This window comes from Symphalangus syndactylus, chromosome 22 (genome assembly GCF_028878055.3).
Source record: "Symphalangus syndactylus isolate Jambi chromosome 22, NHGRI_mSymSyn1-v2.1_pri, whole genome shotgun sequence".
NCBI classification, from domain to species: Eukaryota; Metazoa; Chordata; class Mammalia; order Primates; family Hylobatidae; genus Symphalangus; species Symphalangus syndactylus.
The window spans coordinates 63,288,892-63,308,872 of NC_072444.2; the positions used below are offsets into that span (position 1 = coordinate 63,288,892).

General features: G+C 38.3%; 1 protein-coding gene across 1 annotated transcript in view; it reads right to left on the reverse strand.

Annotated features, from left to right (window-relative positions):
- Window positions 1-9,287: 9,287 nt before the first annotated feature.
- The window catches only part of LOC129472503 (uncharacterized), a 39,024-nt gene continuing 28,330 nt past the window's right edge, over window positions 9,288-19,981 (reverse strand). The window contains exon 5 of the mRNA XM_063631138.1: window positions 9,288-11,295. The gene's annotated coding sequence lies outside the window, so the exon portion shown is untranslated. The remainder of the gene's footprint in view (window positions 11,296-19,981) is intronic.

The window sequence follows — 19,981 nt, forward strand, 5'->3', positions numbered from 1 at the left end:
TAAAGAAATTTTCATATTATTTTCAAAATGCCTACTAATTTACAATACCACCAACAGTGTATAAGGGTTCCCTTTTCTCCACATCCTCACCAACACTTATTATCTTTTATGTTTTTGATAATAGTCAATCTACAATTATGAGGTGATATATCATTGTGGTTTTAATTTGCATTTCTCTGATGATTAAAGATGTTGGGCATTTTTTTCATGTATCTGTTGGCCACTTTAAGAAGTATCTATTCAAGTCCTTTGCCCATTTTTAAATAGAGTTGTTTTCTTGTTATTGAGTAGTTTGGGTTATTTATATATTTTGGATATTGGCTCCTTATCCCATATGTGATTTGCAAATATTTTCTCCCAATCTGTGGATTGTCTCTTTTCTCTATTAAGCTTCTTTTACTTTTTAATAAAAGTTTGTTTCAAGTCTTTGCAAAACAAGGTTCCAGACTTCATTTGAGAATATGCAGGAAAGTTCAATAATTTATGACAGCATATTGCAGGGTAAAGAGTACTCAAGCTTTAGACTGAACCTAAGTTAAATATCAATTATCTATTGTTACGCAGTAAATCACTCCAAACTTAGGTAGCATAAAATGACTACTATTTTATATACTTATGAGTTTGTGGGTCAAGTAGTTAGGCAATGTACAATGATAATAACTTGTTTCTGTTCTTTGATGTCTGGTACCTCACCTGAGGTCACTTAAGAGCTGGCTGGAATGGCTAAATGGAGGCCGTATGTCTGGAGTCTTGGTTCTGACTCTTAGCTTGGGCTCCTCGTATCATGGTAGTCTCAAGGTTCCAAGAGGAAGCACTACAAAGAAGACAAACTCCCTAAGTCCAAGTGCTTAGTAAGCCTCTATTAATGTCATGCTTGCTAATGTCCCATTGGCAAAAGCAAGTCCCAAGGTCAAACCTAGACTCAATGTGGGAAGGGCATTCACAAGAAATGTGGATCTTGGCTCTATCATTTTTGACCTTGACAAGTAATTTTATTTCTCTGAGTCTCAAAAGAGTTTTCTCTTCAGTAAAATGAAGATAACAATACCCAATTCACTTGGTTTAAGGGATTAAATGAGAAAAAAGTATAGCTAACAGAGAACCTAAGAAATAGTACATGTTTAATAGATATTAATTTTCATAATACTTATTATAAAAACAAAAAGGGTACTTTTGTTTAAAAATGGTTGCACACCTCATAAACTTGCCTTTTGAATAAGTTTTATACAGTTTTGATTAGCACTGCTTTAAATCTGTTTTTCAGTGTTTTTATTTACTTTGGGTCCCCCACACAAATTCTATAAGTCCTTCTATGCAATGGTTACCTTATTTTCTATTTCCTTTGTTTCTCATCTTAACTTTTATTTTTATAGGCTTCTAATCAAAAGTACATTTTCCATTAAACTACTTGGAGGACACCTCATTTGATCTTCATGCAACCTTATGATATAAAGAAATTATTATCTTCACAGGTGGGGAAATTATGGCTGACAAGGGTTAAATTAATATCTAAGATCATCCATTAGCATACGCAAGACTATGTCCAAAGTCTCAGTCTTCCCAGGCTTCAGAACTGTAGACCATAATATATCTTTCTAAATACTCATGAGCCTCTTAAGAAATCTACGTGAACATTCCAGAAATGTTATCATTGCAATGTTTCTACAATCTTTTCATATGTTGATTTACTGTCTAATAATAGAAATAGAATCCACCATAGTTAAGAGAACTTAAGTTACTTTCTCCAGATATCAGATGCAAACCTGTTATAATATTAGTATGTATTTAATACTGTAAGAATATGTAGGAAACTTCTGGCTGTAAAAGGGCTCTTTTCTTTTTATTCAAATAAAAAAGGACTTAGAAACTTACCGATTAACTGGAGAGTGTTGAAGGGAGACTCCTTAGAATATACCTGTTTCTGCTTTGTTTCCTTTAATTAAGAAAGATCAAGGTCTCATAAAGATGCCAGTGGAGGCCAGGCGCCGTGGCTCACTCCTGTAATCCCAGCACTTTGGGAGGCCAAGGCAGGCAGATCACCTGAAGTCAGGAGTTCGAGACCAGCCTGGCCAACATGGTGAAATCCCGTCTCTACTAAAAATATGAAAATTAGCTGGGTGTGGTAGTGTGCACCTGTAATCCCAGCTACTTGGGAGTCTGAGACAGGAGAATCACTTGAACCCAGGAAGCAGAGGTTGCAGTGAGCCGCGATCACGCCATTGCACTCCAGCCTGGCTGACCAGAAACTCCGTCTCAAAAAATAAAAGGCAAGAGGAAGCTTGATATTTGCAGATGAGTCTCACATACCAACACACATTCATTCATACAAGCATGCACACACACATACATATCAGTGGAAATGGGTAAATGTCTGATATCTGTATACTGATATCAAATGTTAAATTCTGTATAATCTTTTACAAAAGTAACACAAAGATTGAGGAGGAGTACAAGATTTTCTGTACCAATTAGAGATCTTCATTTGCAATGAAAAAGGTTAGCACTGGCAAACTTGAAAAATAATAAAGGACTTACAGGAAGGATATGGGTGGCTCACAGAAGCAAAGTAATAACTGCTGAAGTGTGCTCAGCAAAGAACCCAGGGATGCAAGTAGCAAGAGCCAAGTAGCAGGAACTACTCTGTGGTTTTATTAGGTCACCTCTGTGGGGATGAATTAGTTCTATTTTTCCTATCTTTATATCACTCTTTTTAAAAGTTAAATCTTGAGCAAGAATGTTTAGTTGGTCCTTATACTCACCCCTTGGCCAGTTGAGGACAGGGGACTTTGACAGTTAATAAGACTACAAACATTGGGCAAAAGGTAACTCAAGAAAGGAAATCATGGTATTGTAACAAAAAGAAAGAAAAGAATGCTGGACCACTAAAAATTAAATTACAGACCAAAATGTCTTGTTTAGATTTAAAACATTTTATAGAAGGAGATATTTGCCTCAGATAAACCCAATAGCTATGCTGATTTAAGATTATCCCATTTAATCATTACAGAGACTTATGTTAGAAAGTTCTCAGTACATCAGGTTAGAATAATTTTATATTATTCTCTTAGTATGCTACTTACAGTTATCTGTTTTATTGTTATTAAACCTGTCACTTAAAAACATAAGCAGCAAAATATAGTTCAATCCAAACTACACTTTCTTTCATCACATAATTACATTAGAAAACACTAAGACTTCTGCTACAATGAGATAATATAATTCCTAGGTGTTCAAAGACACATGGCAAACAATGCCTAAAAGGCAATGTTATCTTACAGTTAAATATGCCTACCTCTGAGGGTTTTACCACTGCTAATGTGCTTTTAGAATTCTGAAAGAGATGTACTATAAGAATGTCATTGATTGGCAAATCATTATATACCAAATACCTAGAGAAAAATGATAGTAAGAATTCAAAACAAGATAGTGAGTATATTTTGAAATGAATTTTGAAAAACATACATAGAAATTAAAACCTTTTCTGCAAACTGCCATAACTGTTTTCCTTGATTATAATGAGACATTGGCAGAATTAAGTATTTGATATCTATAATCATTTAAAAGATGAAAAAAATGGCAGATACGAGGCAGGACTAACTTGCAGCTCCACCTGAGATGGATAGAACAGCACGTGGAGACTCATATTGTGAACTTTTGCTCTAAAAACTACCACGGGAACACATCAGAAACACCAAAAGAATACAAGAGACCCTTTGAAAGAAGCAGGTTGCTGCTGCAAACTCCGTGAGACAGCCAAAAAACTGTGAGCGCCCAAAGTGTGACAGGGGGAAAGTCCACCTTCTAACACACACTCTCACTGGGGAACCTGTCAATCCAGATCACAGGAGAAAGATCTAACCTTACCTAGATCTGAAACAAATGTAGAGAGCCAAGAGAAATACAAAAGTAGAGGAAGCAGTGGGAAGAGCCCTTTAGGCACTGCCAGTCCTCAGGGAAGCCATTTCTGATTTTATCTCACAGGGGTCCTTGGGGAGGGCTGCCAGTGGAAATGGGGGAAGGATCACAGGGAGAAGGAAACTTCTAGCAGATCTTTGTAATAATTTTGACTGAACACGAATTTTCCTGGACACAGTTAGGTGGGTGGGGGCAAAAGGGAAATGCAGATAGGAGCACAGAAGCCATGGCCAGTAGGTAGGGGTGGGGCCTGAAAGCCCTGCTTACTTTCTTAGCAGGAAAGCTTGTAGCCTGGTGCAAGATCTCAGCCCTGCTCACAGGTTGCCTGGATATAAACTCAGTGCTGTTGATGGGGCATGATGGGAGTGAGACCGGCCTTGCTGGCTGCATGGGAGTTGGGTGATGCCTGTCACTGCTGGCTTTCCCCTACTTCCCTGGTGATCTGTATGAAACAGAAGAGGTAGCCATAATCTCCCTGAGAATATAACTCCATTGGCCTGAGAACCACACCCCCATACCCCAGAGCAGCTGTAGCAAGCCTGCCCAAGGAGAGTCTGAGCTCATACCACCTAAACCTGCCCCTACCTGATGGTCTTTCTCTACCAGCCCTGGTATCCAAAGACAAAAGATATAATCTCTTGGGACCTCTATGACCCGCCCCTCCCCCCGCCCACCCATCACCTGAGAAACCAGAATTCTTATTCAGGCAACCTTAGGGCAAGCTTGTATCAGCTGATGCTTTTTTTTTTTTTTTTTTTTTTTCTGAGATAGAGTTTCACTCTTGTTCCCCAGGCTGGAGTGCAATGGCATGATCTTGGCTCATCGCAACCTCTGCCTCCCGGGTTCAAGTGATTCTCCTGCCTCAGCCTTCCCAAGTAGCTGGGATTATAGGCATGCACCACTATGCCCAGCTAATTTTGTATTTTTAGTAGAGATGGGGTTTCTCCATGTTGGTCAGGCTGGTCTCAAACCCCTGACCTCAGGTGATCTGCCCACCTAGGCCTCCTAAGGTGTTGGGATTACAGGCGTGAGCCACTGCACCTGGCCCAGCTGATGCTCTCTTGAGAGCACCATCTCCTGGCTGGAGACCAACCAACAGCTAGCAAAACTAGCACTCAAGAAAACCAGTGCACTAAACACAACTACAACCAAGGACCCTCACAGAGTCCACCACACTCCCCTACTACCTCCATCGGAGCAGGTGCTGATGTCCATGGCTGAAAGACCTGAAAACCAATCACAGGACTCTTTGCAGATACTCCCCAGTACCAGCCCAGAGTCTGGCAGCCCCACTGGGTGGCTAGTCTCAGAATAGCAATAACACTGCAGTCCAGCTCTCAGGAAGCTCCATCTCTAGGGAAGGGGGAGAACAATGAGACAAAAGAATCTGAACAGCAGCCCTTGAGCCCCAGATCTTTCCTCTGACATAGTCTACCCAAATGAGAAGAAACCAGAAAAACAATTCTGGTAATATGACAAAGCAAGATTCTTTAACATCCTGAAAAGATCAATTTAGCTCACCAGCAATGGATCCAAACCAAGAAGAAATCTTTGAATTGCCAGTAAAAGAATTGAGAATGTTGATTATTAAGCTACTCAAGGAGGCACTAGAGAATGGTGAAAACCAACTTAAAGAAATTTTTTAAAAAATATGGGATATGGATGAAAAAATCACCAGAGGAATAGCATAAATAAAAAACAATTAAAACTTCTGGAAATGAAAGACATACTTAGAGAAATGCAAAATACACTGGAAAATCTCAACAACAGAATCAAACAAGTGGAAGAAAAAAACTTCTGAGTTTGAAGACAAAGCATTTGAATTAACCCAATCTAACAAAGACCAAGAAAAAAGAATAAAAAAAAAAAAAAAAAAAAGAACAAAGCCTCTAAGAAGTTTGGGATTATGCTAAATGACCAAACCTAAAAACAATTGGTGTTTCTGAGGAAGATGAGAAATCTAAAAGTTTGGAAAACATATTTGAGGGAATAGTCAAGGAAAATTTCCCTGGCCTTGCTAGAGAACTAGACATCCAAATTCAAGAAGCTCAAAGAAGACCGGGTAAATTCATCACAAAAAGATCATCACCTAGGCACATAGTCATCAGGTTATCTAAATTCAAGATGAAGGCAAGAATCTTAAGAGCTGTGAGGCAAAAGCATCAGGTAACCTATAAAGGAAAACCTATCAGATTAACAGCAGATTTCTCAGCAGAAACCCTACAAGCTAGAAGGGATTGGGGTCTTATCTTTAGTCTCCTTAAACAAAACAATTTTCAGCCAAGAAGTTTATATCCAGTGAAACTGAGCTTCTTAAAGGAAGAAAAGATAAAGTCTTTTTCAGACAAACAAATGCTGAGAGAATTCACCACTACCAGTGCCAACTGGTAGACTACACTACAAGAGCTGCTAAAAGGAGATTGACATCTTGAAACAAAACCTCAAAATAGAAAAAACAGAACCTCCTTAAAACATAAATCTCACAGGGCCTATAATAGAATACACAATGAAACAAAAAGGTATTTAGGCAACAACTAGCATGATGGGTAGAATAGTATCTCACATCTCAATACTAACATTGAATGTACATGGCCTAAATGCTCCTCTTAAAACATACAGAATGGCAGAATGGATAAGAATTTATCAACAAAGTATCTTGTTGTCTTCAACAGACTCACTTGACACATAAGGACTCAGATAAACTTAAGGTAAAGGGGTGGGAAAAGATATTCCATGCAAATGGACACCAAAAGTGAGCAGGAGTAGCTATTCTGATATCAGACAAAACAGACTTTAAAGCAACAATAGTTAAAAAAGACAAAAAGGGACATAATGATAGAGGAACTACTCCAACAAGAAAATATCACAATCCTAAATATATAAGCACCTAACACTGGAGCTCCCAAATTTATAAAACAATTACTACTAGACCTAAGAAATGAGGTAGATAGCAACACAATAATAGTATGGGACTTCAATACTCCATTGACTGCACTAGACAGGTCATCAAGAAAGAAAGTCAAGAAAGAAACAATGGACTTAAACTATACCCTAAAACAAATTGAGTTAACAAATATTTACAGAACTTTCTACCCAACAACTGCAGAATATACATTCTATTCATCAGCACATGGAACATTCTCCAAGATAGACCAAGGTCTATCTTGTGTCAGCTGAAGCTCTCTTGAAAGCTCCACCTCCTGGCTGGATAGACCTTGTTTTTTGGCTAATACCATATAGGCCACAAAACAAGACTCAATAGATTGAAGAAAATCAACATTATATATCACGTACTCTCTCAGACCATATAGGCCACAAAACAAGACTCAATAGATTGAAGAAAATCAACATTATATCAAGTACTCTCTCAGACCACAGTGGAATAAAATTGGACATCAACTCCAAAGGAACCCTCAAAATCATGCAAATAAATGGAAATTAAATAATCTGCTCCTGAATGATTATTGGGTCAACAATGAAATGAAGATGGAAATTAAAAATTATTTGAGCTGAACAATAATATTGACATAACCTATCAAAACCTCTGGGATACAGCAAAAGCAGTGCTAAGAAGAAAGTTCATAGCATTAAATGCCTACATCAAAAAGTCTGAAGGAGCATAAATAGACACTCTAAGGTTATATTTCAAGGAACTAGAGAAACAAGAAAAAAACAAACTCAAACCCAGCAGAAGAAAAAAATAACAAGGATCAGAGCAGAACTAAATGAAACTGAATCAAAAAAATCCATAAGACAAATGAAACAAAAAACTGCTTTTTTTCTTTTTTTTTTTGTTTTTTTTTCAGATGGAGTCTCTCTGTCGCCCAGGCTGCAGTGAGGTGGTGTGATCTCGGCTCACTACAATCTCTGCCTCCTGGGTTCAAGCAATTCTCCCTGCCTCAGTCTCCCAAGTAGCTGGGATTACAGGCACCTGCCACCATATCTGGCTAATTTTTTCTTTTTTTTTTTTTTAGTAGATACAGGGATTTGCTATGTTGCCCAGGCTGGTCCCGAACTCCCGACCTCAGGTGATCTGCCCTCCACAGCCTCCCAATGTGCTGAGATTACAGGCGTGAGCTACTGTGCCTGGCCAACGAAACCGGTTTTCTGAAAAGATAAAGAAAATTGATAGACCATTAGTGTGATTAACCAAGAAAAGAAGAGAGAAGATCCAAATAAGCTAAATTAGAAATGAAATGGGAGATATTACAACTGATACCACAGAAATACAAAAGATTATTCAAGTCTACCACGGACACCTGTATACGCACAAACGAGAAAACCTAGAGGAGATGGATACATTCCTGGAAAGATATAATTCTTCTAGTTTAAACCAGGAAGAAATATAAACTGTGAACAAACCAATAACAAGCAGCAAAATAGAAATGGTAATTTTTAAAATCACCAACAAAAAAAGACCAGGACCGAATAGATTCAGAGCTAAATTCTATCAGACATTCAAAGAAGAATTGGTACCAATCTTATTGACACTATCCCAAAAGATAAAGAGGGAATCCTCCCTAATTTCATTCTATGAAGCCAGTATCACCCTAATACCAAAACCAGGAAAGGACATAACAAGAAAAGAAAACTACATACCAATATCCCTGATGACTATAGATGCAAAAATCCTCAACAAAATACTAGCTAACCAAATACAACAGTATATCAAAAGATAATCCATCATGATCAAGTGGGTTTTATACCAGGGATGCAGGGATGATTTAACATACACAAGTCAATAAACGTGATACACCACACAGGATTAAAAACAAAAATCACATGATCATCTCAACAGACGCAGAAAAATCATTTGACAAAATCCAGCATCCTTTTATGATTAAAACTCTCAGCAAAATTGGCGTAGAAGAGACATTCCTTAAGGCAATCAATGCCATCTATAACAAAACCACAGCCAACATTATACTGAATGAGGAAAAGTTGAAAGCATTCCCTCTGAGAACTAGAACAAGACAAAGATGTCCACTCTCACCATTTCTATTCAACATGGTACTGGAAGTCCTAGCCAGAGAAGTCAAACAAGAGAAAGAAACGGCATTCAAATTGGTAAAGAGGAAGTCAAACCATCGCTGTTCACTGATGATATAACTGTATACTTGGAAAACCATAAAGACATGTCCAGAAAGCTTCCCCATCTGATAAATGAATTCAGTAAAATTTCAGGATACAAAATCAATGTACACAAATCAGTAGCACCGCTATACACCAACAGAGGCCAAACTGAGAATCAAGTCAAGAACTCAATTCCTTTTACAATAGCTGAAAAAAAAAAAAAAACAAAAAAACACACTTAGGAATATACCTCTATTGGTCCATTTTTATATTGCTGTAAAGAACTGCCCAAGACTGGGTAATTTATAAAGGAAAAAGGTTTAATTGACTCACAGTTCAGCATGACTGCAGAGACCTCACGAAACTTACAATCATGGCAGGTGACGGGGAAGCAAAGCACCTTCATCACAAGGTGGCAGGAAGGAGAAGTGCTGAGTGAGGAGGGAAGAGCCCTATATAAAACCATCACATCTCCTAAGAATTCACTATCATGAGGTCAGCATGGGGGAACTGACCCCATGATTAAATTATCTCCACCTGGTCTCTCCCTTGACAGGTAGGGATTATGGGGATTACAATTCAAGATGAGATTTGGGTGGGGGCACAAAACCTAACCATATCATTCTGCCCCAGGCCCCTCCAAAACCTCATGTCTCTTTTACATTTCAACACCAATCATGCCTTCCCAATAGTCCCCCAAAGTCTTTTTTTTTTTTTAATACTTTAAGTTCTGGGATACATGTGCAGAACGTGCAGGTTTGTTACATCGGTCTACACATGCCATGGTGGTTTGCTGCACCCATCAACCTGTCATCTACATTAGGTATTTCTCCTGATGCTATCCCTCCCCTAACTCCCATTCCCCATCAGGCCCCAGTGTGTGATGTTCCCCTCCCTGTGTCCGTGTGTTCTCATTGTTCAACTCCCACTTACAAGTGAGAACATGCAGTGTTTGGTTTTCTGTTCCTGCATAAGTTTGCTGAGAATGATGGTTTTCAGCTTCATCCATATCCCTGCAAAGGACATGAACTCATCCTTTCTATAGCTGCATATTACTCTATGGTGTATATGTGCCACATTTTCTTAATCCAGTCTATCATTGATGGGCATTTGGGTTGGTTCCAAGTCTTTGCTTTTGTGAACAGTGCTGCAATAAACATACATATGCATGTGTCTTTATAGCAGAATGATTTACAATCCTTTGAGTATATATCCAGTAATGAGATTGCTGGGTCAAATGGTATTACTGATTCTAGATCCCTGGGGAATTGCCACACTGTCTTCCACAATGGTTGAACTAGTTTACAGTCCCAACAACAGTGTAAAAGCATTCCTATTTCTCCACATCCTCTCCAGCATCTGTTATTTCCTGACTTTTTAATGTTCGCCATTCCAACTGGCATGAGATGGTAACTCATTGTGGTTTTGATTCATCTAATGACCAGTGATGATGAGTTTTTTTCACATGTTTGTTGGTCACATAAATGTCTTCTTTTTTTCTCTTTTTTTGAGACAGAGTCTCACTCTATCGCCCAGGCTGGGGTGCAGTGGCACGATCTCAGCTCACTGCAAGCTCTGCCTCCCAGGTTCACGCCATTCTCCTGCCTCAGCCTCGCAAGTAGCTGGGACCACAGGCGCCTGCCACCATGCCCAGCTAATTTTTTGTGTTTTTAGTAGAGATGGGGTTTCACCATGTTAGCCAGGATGGTCTCGATCTCCTGACCTCATGATCCGCCCGCCTCAGCCTCCCAAAGTCCTGAGATTACAGGTGTATTTTTTTTTTTTTTGAGACAGAGTTTTGCTCTTGTCACCCAAGCTGGAGTGCAGTGGCACAATCTTGGCCCACTACAACCTCCGCCTCTGGGGTTCAAGCAATTTTCCTGCCTCAGCCTCGCAAGTAGCTGGGATTACAAGTGCCCACCAGCACGCCCAGCTAATTTTTGTATTTTTAGTAAGATGGGGTTTCTCCATATTGGCCAGGCTTGTCTCAAACTCTTCACCTCCGGTGATCCTCCTGCCTTGGCCTCCCAAAAATGTCTTCTTTTGAGAAGTGTCTGTTCATATCCTTTGCTCACTTTTTGATGGGGTTGTTTTTTTCTTGTATATTTGTTTAAATTTCTTGTAGATTCTGGATATTAGCCCTTTTTCAGATGGATAGATTGCAAAATTTTTCCCCCATTCTGTAGTTTGCCTGTTCACTCTGATGATGGGTTCTTTTGCTGTCCAGAAGCTTCATTCCAGCACTAACCCAAAAGTCCAAGTCCAAAGTCTCATCTGAGATAAGGCAAGTCTCTTCCACCTATGAGCCTGTAATATCAAAAGCAAGTTAGTTACTTCCTAGATACAATGGGGGTAAAGGCATTGAGTAAATATAGCTGTTCCAAATGAGCGAAATTGGCCAGAATGAAGTGGCTCCAGGCCCCATGCAAGTCTGAAATCCAGCGGGGCAGTCAAATCTTAAAACTCTGAAATGATCTCCTTTTCCTCTATGTCTCACATCTAGGTTATGCTGATGTAAGAGGTGGGCTCCCATGGCCTTACACAATACCTAACCAAGGAGTTGAAAGACCTCTACAATGAAAACTACAAAACACTGCTGAAAGAAATCATAGATGACACAAACAAATAAAAACACATCCCATGCTCATGGATGGGCAGAACCAATAATGTCAAAATGACCATGCTGCCAAAAGCAATCTACAAATTCAATGCAATTCCCATCAAAATACCATTATAATTCTTCACACAACTAGAAAAAACAACCCTAAAATTTGAATGGAACTAAAACAAACAAACAAAAAGCCTGCATAGCCAAAGCCAGACTAAGCAGCAAAAAAACAAATGTGGAGGCATCACATTACCTGGCTTCAAACTATACTACAAGGCTATAATCACCAAAACAGCATGGTTCTGGTATAAAAATAGGCACATAGACCAATGAACAGAATAGAGAACCCAGAAATAAAGCCAAATACTTACAGCCAGCTGATCTTCAACAAAGCAAACAAAAACATAAAGTGGAGAAAGTACACCCTATTTAACAATTGGTGCTGGGATAATTGGCAAGACACATGTAGGAGAATGAAACTAGATCCTAATCTCTCACCTTATATAAACATAAATTCAATATGGATCAAAGATTTAAATCTGAGACCTGAAACCATAACCATTCTAGAAGGTAACATCAGAAAAACCCTTCTAAACATTGGCTTAGGCAAAGACTTCATGACCAAGAACCCAAAAGCAAATGCAACAAAAACAAAGATAAAAAGGTAGAACTTAATTAAACTAAAAAGCTTCTACACTGCAAAAGAAATAATTGGCAGAGTAAACAGAACCATCAGAGTGGGAGAAAATCTTCACAAATGAAGCATTCAACAAAGGAATAATATTCAGAATCTACAAGGCAATCAAACAAATCACCAGAAAAAAAAATCCAACAAATACAAATAATCGTATCAAAAAGCGGGCTTAGGACATAAATAGACAATTATCGAAAGAAGATATACACATGGCCAACAAACATATTTTTTAAATGCTCACTATCACTAATTTTCAGAGAAATGCAAATCAAAACCACAGTGCAATATCACCTTACTTCTGCAAGAATGGTCATAATTAAAAAATCAAAAAATAATAGATGTTGGCATGGCTGTGGTGAAAAGGGAACACTTTTACCCCACTGGTGGAAATGTAAACTAGTACAACCACTATGGAAAACAATATGGAGATTCCTTAAAGAACTAAAAGTAGATTTGTCATTTGCTCCAGCAATCCTGCTACTGGATATCTACCCAGAGGAAAAGAAGTCATAATATAAAAAAGACACTTGCACACGCATGTTTATAGCAGCACAATTCGCAATTGCAAAAATATGGAACCAGCCCAAATGCTCATTGATCAATGAGTGGATAAAGAAAATGCGGTATATATACATATACCATGAAATACTACTCAGCCACAAAAAGGAATGAAATAATGGAATTCGAAGCAACCTGGATGAATTTGGAGACCATTATTCTAAGTAACCCAGGAATGGAAAACGATGCATTGTATGTTCTCACTTATAAGAGGGAGCTAAGCTCTAAGGATGCAAAGACATAAAAATGATACAATGGACTTTGCGGATTCAGGGGGAAGGGTGGGAGGGGAGTGAGGGATAAAAGACTATACGTTGGATACAGTGTACACTGCTTGGGTGATGGGTGCACCAAAATCTCAGAAATCACCACTGAAGAACTTATCCATGTAACCAAACACCACCTGTTCCCCAAAAACCTACTGAAATTTATAAAAAAATCATTTAAAAGATGGAATAAGGAGCTGGGGTTATTGGAGTCATCTCCCTACCTCATTCCCTGACTCATTCCCTCATTCCATTCCCTCATTCCATTCAATTCATAGGCTCCACTCCAGACCTGAAGTATTGGAATCTCTAAAGATAAGACCTCATTCCCTGACTCATTCCCTCATTCCATTCCCTCATTCCATTCATCCAGCGATGAAATTCTGTGAGTTCTCTAGCAGTTTTTCATAAGGGTGGATAACAACTCATGTGAACCTATAGAGTTTTAGAACTTAGAGAACCTAGAAGTAAAGAGCTCTTAGAAATCATCCAGGCCAAACTCTTCATATAACAGTTTCTTTCTTATCATTCATGTGGTTTATAAGTTTCATCCAAAGATAGTAGCAATCCTAGTCATGCTAATTCTAATTCACTACTTACCCATAGCAGAGTGGAAACTTTTACCAAAATATCTGGAAACAGTTTTAAATTGTTTTTCTCTACCAGGATGCCCCCATGTTGAAGAAAGTAGGCAAAAACTACAATAAAAATATGAGCTAGTCCTTTATCTTTTGAATGCCTTAAAAACACCCAAAGAATCTGTGAGCTGGTAGAAACCCAAGAGGCTACTTCTTTATACATTCTTTGTCTTGTTCTAAAAAATAATTTATGGCAGCTTTAGAAGTCAACTAGTAAAACCTTATTTCCCACAGAGGAACCTCCTCTATGACATCTCAAATTGATATTTTCTTTTATTCTTCAAAGATGAAACACATTCACAAGCATCTTTCCCTTGATAAAGTTGATTATTAGAAAAAGAAACCTCCCCATATGGATTTACATCCTCTTTCCTAGAATATACACTTTATTTAATACAGTCCACTTTTAGGACTTCTTTCAAGATCATAATCTGTCCATAATCTTCCTAGCAACCCTAGAAATTTCTCTTCCTATATCAAAGAAATGGCCTAACAGAATCACTTGTCCACTGTCAAAAGTAAGTTGCCTCTTCTGATTCTGAATCAGCATCAGAATCACTTGTTGTACCAATTCATAGGCTCCACTCCAGACCTGAAGTATTGGAATCTCTAAAGATAAGACCAGAGAATCTACAACTATTACATATCAATAAAAAAATGAAAAATAGAAATTTTTTAAAATTATACTTAAAAAAGACCAGAGAATCTGCATTTTAAATAAGCATATTCTGATTCTTGCATACACTTAAATGCTTGAACTAGTGCTTAGAGGATAAGGATACAAAGCTAATATGGATTCGACCATCTTAAAACTAACTCCTAGAAAAATGCTCTCATTCTACAAGAAAAAAAGAGCATCGTTATCTGAAAGCTCCATAGTCCCCAAAGCAATACATTAACATAGCTGTAGGAATCTAGTGTTCGGCTAGTACTTACTCAGTCTGTTGGGGGCTAATTGTTCAAGGGGTTGCAGTCTTCATGGAGAAAGTACACAGAAACAATGAAGAACAAACTAGCACCAGACCCAAAATGTTGGGGGTGGAGGCAGCCCTATGAAATGTTGCTCTCATTTTACTCCATGAATATGAACAATACTTCAACATACTTGACATTTAAGGAAAGCTTGTTTTATAATAAACTTTGGATTCTTGAGAGGCTTTTATGAAATTTTGTCTTTAGTAGCACAAAGCAGGGTTAATCCAATTCTATGAGCCTTAAACCAATACTCCAGAGCGCACTATGTTAAGAACCTATGATTGAGTTCTAGACTAACATACCAAATGTATCTCAGGGTTTAATCCTTAGATGGCTCTTCTTTTCTCTATCTACATTCACTCCTTTCATATTCTCATGGCTTTCAATATCACCTATACTCTGCTGACAGCTAAGTTCTCTAGTTCAATTCTCTTACCTGAACTCTAAATTCATACTCAATTGCCTATTTGACACTACTGCTTGGATATCCAATATACATCTCAAACTAAATATTTCTAAACCTGAATGGTTCATCACTTTCCAAACCTGGTCCTTTTGAAGGCTTTGCCATCTTAGTTAACTGCAAATATATCTTTTCAATTGCTCAGGCTATAAACTTCAAGTTTTCTTTAATTTCTCCTTTTCTTTTTTCACCCCAAATTTGATTTTTCAACACATCTTCTTGGCTTCTTCTTCAAAACACATCTAGAATCTGACTTCCTCTCACCATTTCAACCTCTACCACTTGATCTGAGCCACCATCTTCTCTTGAATAAATCTATTGTGATAGATCTCTAACTGGTTTCCCTAGTTCTATGCTGTCCTCGCTCTAGTCTATTCTTTACCACAAAACCCAGAATAATCCATTTAAAACTAAGCTCAAAGATATGATTCCATTCCTCAAAATTCTTCAATGTTTCCTCATCTCACTCACCCAGGTTAAAAACCAAAATCTTTACAAGACCCTACATAAATCTGGCTCTTCATGACCCCTAAGATTTCATATCAAACTATTCTGCATCTGGCTCATGCTGCCCCAGTATTCCTAGCTCTGGTCTCCCAATGATGTCATCATGTTCCTGCCTTACGGGCTTTGCACAGGCTTTCCTCAGATATTCTCATTGCTTACTTCTTCGTTATTTTAAGTTATTGCTAAAAAACGTCACTTTCTCAGTCAATAACTCCCTGACCACCCTGTTTAAAATGTACTTGGTGCCCAGAACTACTTACCCTTTTTTCTGCTTTGTTTTTCTTTCATGTAATGTCACCTTTTAAGATACTCTATAATTTACTTTTTTTTCCTTTTTTTTTTTTTTTTTTTGAGACAACATCTTGCCCTGCCAGGCTAGAGTGCAGTGGCACAATCTCGGCCCACTGCAACCTCAACCTCCTAGGCTCGAGCCTTCCTCCCACCTTATAATGTACTTTTTCACTTTTATTTATTATCTACCTTCTTCCAGTGGAATATATAAACTTCACCAAAGCAATAATTTTTGTCTTGTTTTTTATTTCCCCTCTCTCTGTCTCCACTGTTGTATTTCCAGTACCCAGAATAGTTCCTGGAACAAAATAGGTTTTTAAATAAATGTTTTTTTAAGTGACTCAGTTAATAAATAAAGAAGTTTAACTGGCTTTGTGGCCCTGATAGGACAGGTCACTTAACCTTACATCCTGTGTATCCTCATTTGTAAAATGTGATTCATGATTCTTATTAAGGTCTCTTCCACGCTCTGAAATTAAAGTGATGCTCACAGATCCAAAGTTATGGAAGGAAGCCCAGTGAAGTTCTGGGGCACAGCCTGGCTGTTTGAAGACTGTTGTAAACCAAGCTGCTGTGGCCATGAGAAAGGCACCCAGTGGTTGCTGTGATAAAGACTGAGTTTCAGCATAACTTGGTGTTAAGGAGAATCTGAGGTTGCACTACCCTCTCTAAAACAGTCATAAATAAAATCTGTCTGGTGGTTTCATCTTTATATCTTTTTTCTGCTTTTGGCAACCCAAGCCGTGTTCACTGCCTCTACTCAGCATGATTTTGTAAATGCTAGCCACACTACAGAGTTTAAAGGTATGAAATATCTAATTAAAATGAGACTTCTGGTGGGAATAGCTTTCAGACAGTAGTAATATGACTATACAATACTTAACAAAAAAAAAGTCTGAGTCTAGGAGTCAAGGGAACTGGATCCTAAATCTGGTTCTGTCACTGTGTGACTTCAGAGAAGTCACTTAGCCTTTATGCCTCAGTTTTCTCATTTGTTAAACCGGGATTTGCCCGCCCTCAGAGGATAATTGTAGAGATTGCATAAAATAACAGATAAAAAAGTACTTTTAAAGTTTATAAATGCCCTGCATGTTTCATCCTTTTAAAGCACTAACGATGTGCTTTATTTGATCAGCACTGATTTCTGAGCTGGGCCCTGGAAAAAGAAAACATGGATTTTGTTCTGAAAATGACAGAGAATTAAATGTGATCTTCACTCATAAAACTAGGAGATACAGTCCTATAGGTTCACAATTTACCTAACAGGATATGACATGATCACTGGGAGATACTCCAGAAAAAAGGCTGTTGACAGAGTGGAAAAGTCAGGCATATGCAATTACAATGTTGAATCCAATCATCATCATGAGTTCAGGGTAGATATTTATGGATCATCATGAAGACCAGGAGGAACCTGACATTCTGAGTGGGTGGTAGAAGATTTTCTTTGGAGAGGCAAAGTTATCAAAGACAAAGTCACTTCCAACTTAAGAAGCAGATATTTTACAAGCTGTACAGTTCATCCATTTAACAGGCCCTAGCATTTGCTGCATACAGAAATTAAGTTTGGTTGCCATGAGAGCATACTGGATATTCTGAGTGCCACACTTGGTACCAGCACAGCTGTAATCAAGACAGATTTCAATAAGGATACTTTTTTCTGGCTCCATAGATACTAACAAAATCCATGTTTTCTTTTTCCAGGGCCCAGCTCAGAAATCAGTGCTGATCAAATAAAGCACACATTCCCTTTGGCACTAAATTTGACTCGGCAACGTCTGTGCAGGGATCCTGGCAAGTAAGAGAATCATTTTTCTAAGCCATGGCCAGTCCCTGGAAGCGAATCTAATCATAGTATGGTGTTCCAAGAGGAGAAGTGAGAAATTTTCAGAGATGGGCAGGAGGGAAGATATAAGAATAATCATAACAAGATTCTAAGGGGGGAAAGCCACATTGAATTAAACTTTAGATGATCTACGGCAGCTCTGCAGTGCCCAAATAAGTGCCTATAAAAAACTAAATACATGCGTTAATTAATGAAAGAATGAAACCTAGTCAGGGTCGGCTAAGTATCTATAATTGTATTCATTTGGTTGCAGAACCAGAACATTCAGCCTTTAGAATCACTGGGGATTGGCTCACCGCTGTGTGGAAGCACAACTGTTATTTCTGAATGCCATCCACGTGGCTCAGCCACTGAGATGAAGCACCATTCAGAAGAAGCAAATGTGTGCTCTATGTTTCACCCAGTCTGATTTGGCCAAGATCACACAGATAGGTTCTACAAAGAAAGCATTATTACCATTATCATTGAAATATAAATCTACTTTTGGAAAACAAGTGCCTTCTAAATACACCAATTGGAAAACAAAGTGAATTTAAGCTATGTAAGTATGAGGAGATTCTTTAACAGAAATGCCCTCTTCTAAGTTTCTCTGCCAAATCTTCTTACTACATTTAAAGTTCTCAAAGCCTTTTTGTTTCATGTCCTTGATTCCGGTCCCTTCAATGACTTTAGCTACTCTTTAGTACTTATACAGAGAAACTTTTCTTATATGATACAGTCAGGGAATGCAATATCCCAGCTCTACAATATTCTGGCTTCTGGAAAGATATGCTTTTGACATACCATATAACATTTCCAACAGGTTTCCAACAATAATAATACATGATATTCTATTACATCATATTATATTAAATCATATTATAATCATATATGGGTACTTCTGCTGAATGTAGTATAATCTTCTCCTGGTGACTCATCAAGTACTTTAGGATCATGGTTTGTCTGTTTTACTGATGCTCACAAAAGCAAAACAACTATGCCAAAGTGCTGGTGAGTGAAGCATTATATTGAATAGATTCCTGCTAAACCCAAGAACATTTTTGCCCTGAAACTATCTGGTATCTAGATAGCTCTTGGTAACCCTAGGCATTTGCTGTCAACATAACAAGATCAGCTCTACTTAGTTTCCCATATCAAACAAGATCAGTTGTGCTCTATTTAGTGTATTGTTTAACGTCTTCCTGTGATTATATTCATTTATGTTTCAAGTTTTTTTTCACAAAAGACTCCTTCTTTTGTTTTCATTTCAGCTTGTCTCCAGGCTCCAAGATTTTTTCATAGCAACTTCTTCCCCTCAATGCTTATTTTAATACTATGCACAATGAATTCTTCAAAAACTAGCCACTAACTGGTACTTACTGGCTACGTTTTGTGAAACAAAAATTACGGGAGGCCATTGTTTTAGGATGGAATTCCTGCACTAGTCCATAACAAATTAGACCAAACCAAAACGGGGTCACTCATGCTAAATGGCACATAATCAAACTAAAGCTTTAAGAAATCAAATAGATCCCAAATGGACCAACATCTCCTGAAAATAGGAGACTCTAGTCTACCTGAGTCAGAGTAATAAGGAAGTCCTCTCTCCTTGAACCTGCACAAAAAAGTAACCTGATATTAAATAAGCAGTTATTTTTATTCTTTTTTTTTTAGGTGGGGTCTCTGTCACCCAAGCTGGGGTGCAGAGGTGCAATCATGGGTCATTGCAGCATAGAAATACTAGGTTCAAGAGATCCTCTCCCTTCACCCTCCTGAGTAACTACAGGCACACACTACCACGCCCAGCCAATTTTTTATTTTGTTTTTTGAGGAGATGAGGTCTCACTTTGTTACCCAGGCTGCTCTCAAACTCTGGACATCAAGCAATTCTCTTGCCTCATCCTCCCAAAGTGCTGAAATTATAGGCATGAGCCACTGGGCCCAGCCCCACTCAGATTTTTATTTTATTTTACTTATTTATTTATTTATTTTTTTAATTTTTCAGATGGAGTCTTGCTCTGTCGCCCAGGCTGGAGTGCAGTGGTGTGATCTTGGCTCACTGCAACCTCCGCCTCCCAGGTCCAAGCAATTCTCTTGCCTCAGCCTCCTGAGTAGCTGGGACTACAGGCGTGCACCACCACACCTGGCTAATTTTTGTATTTTTAGTA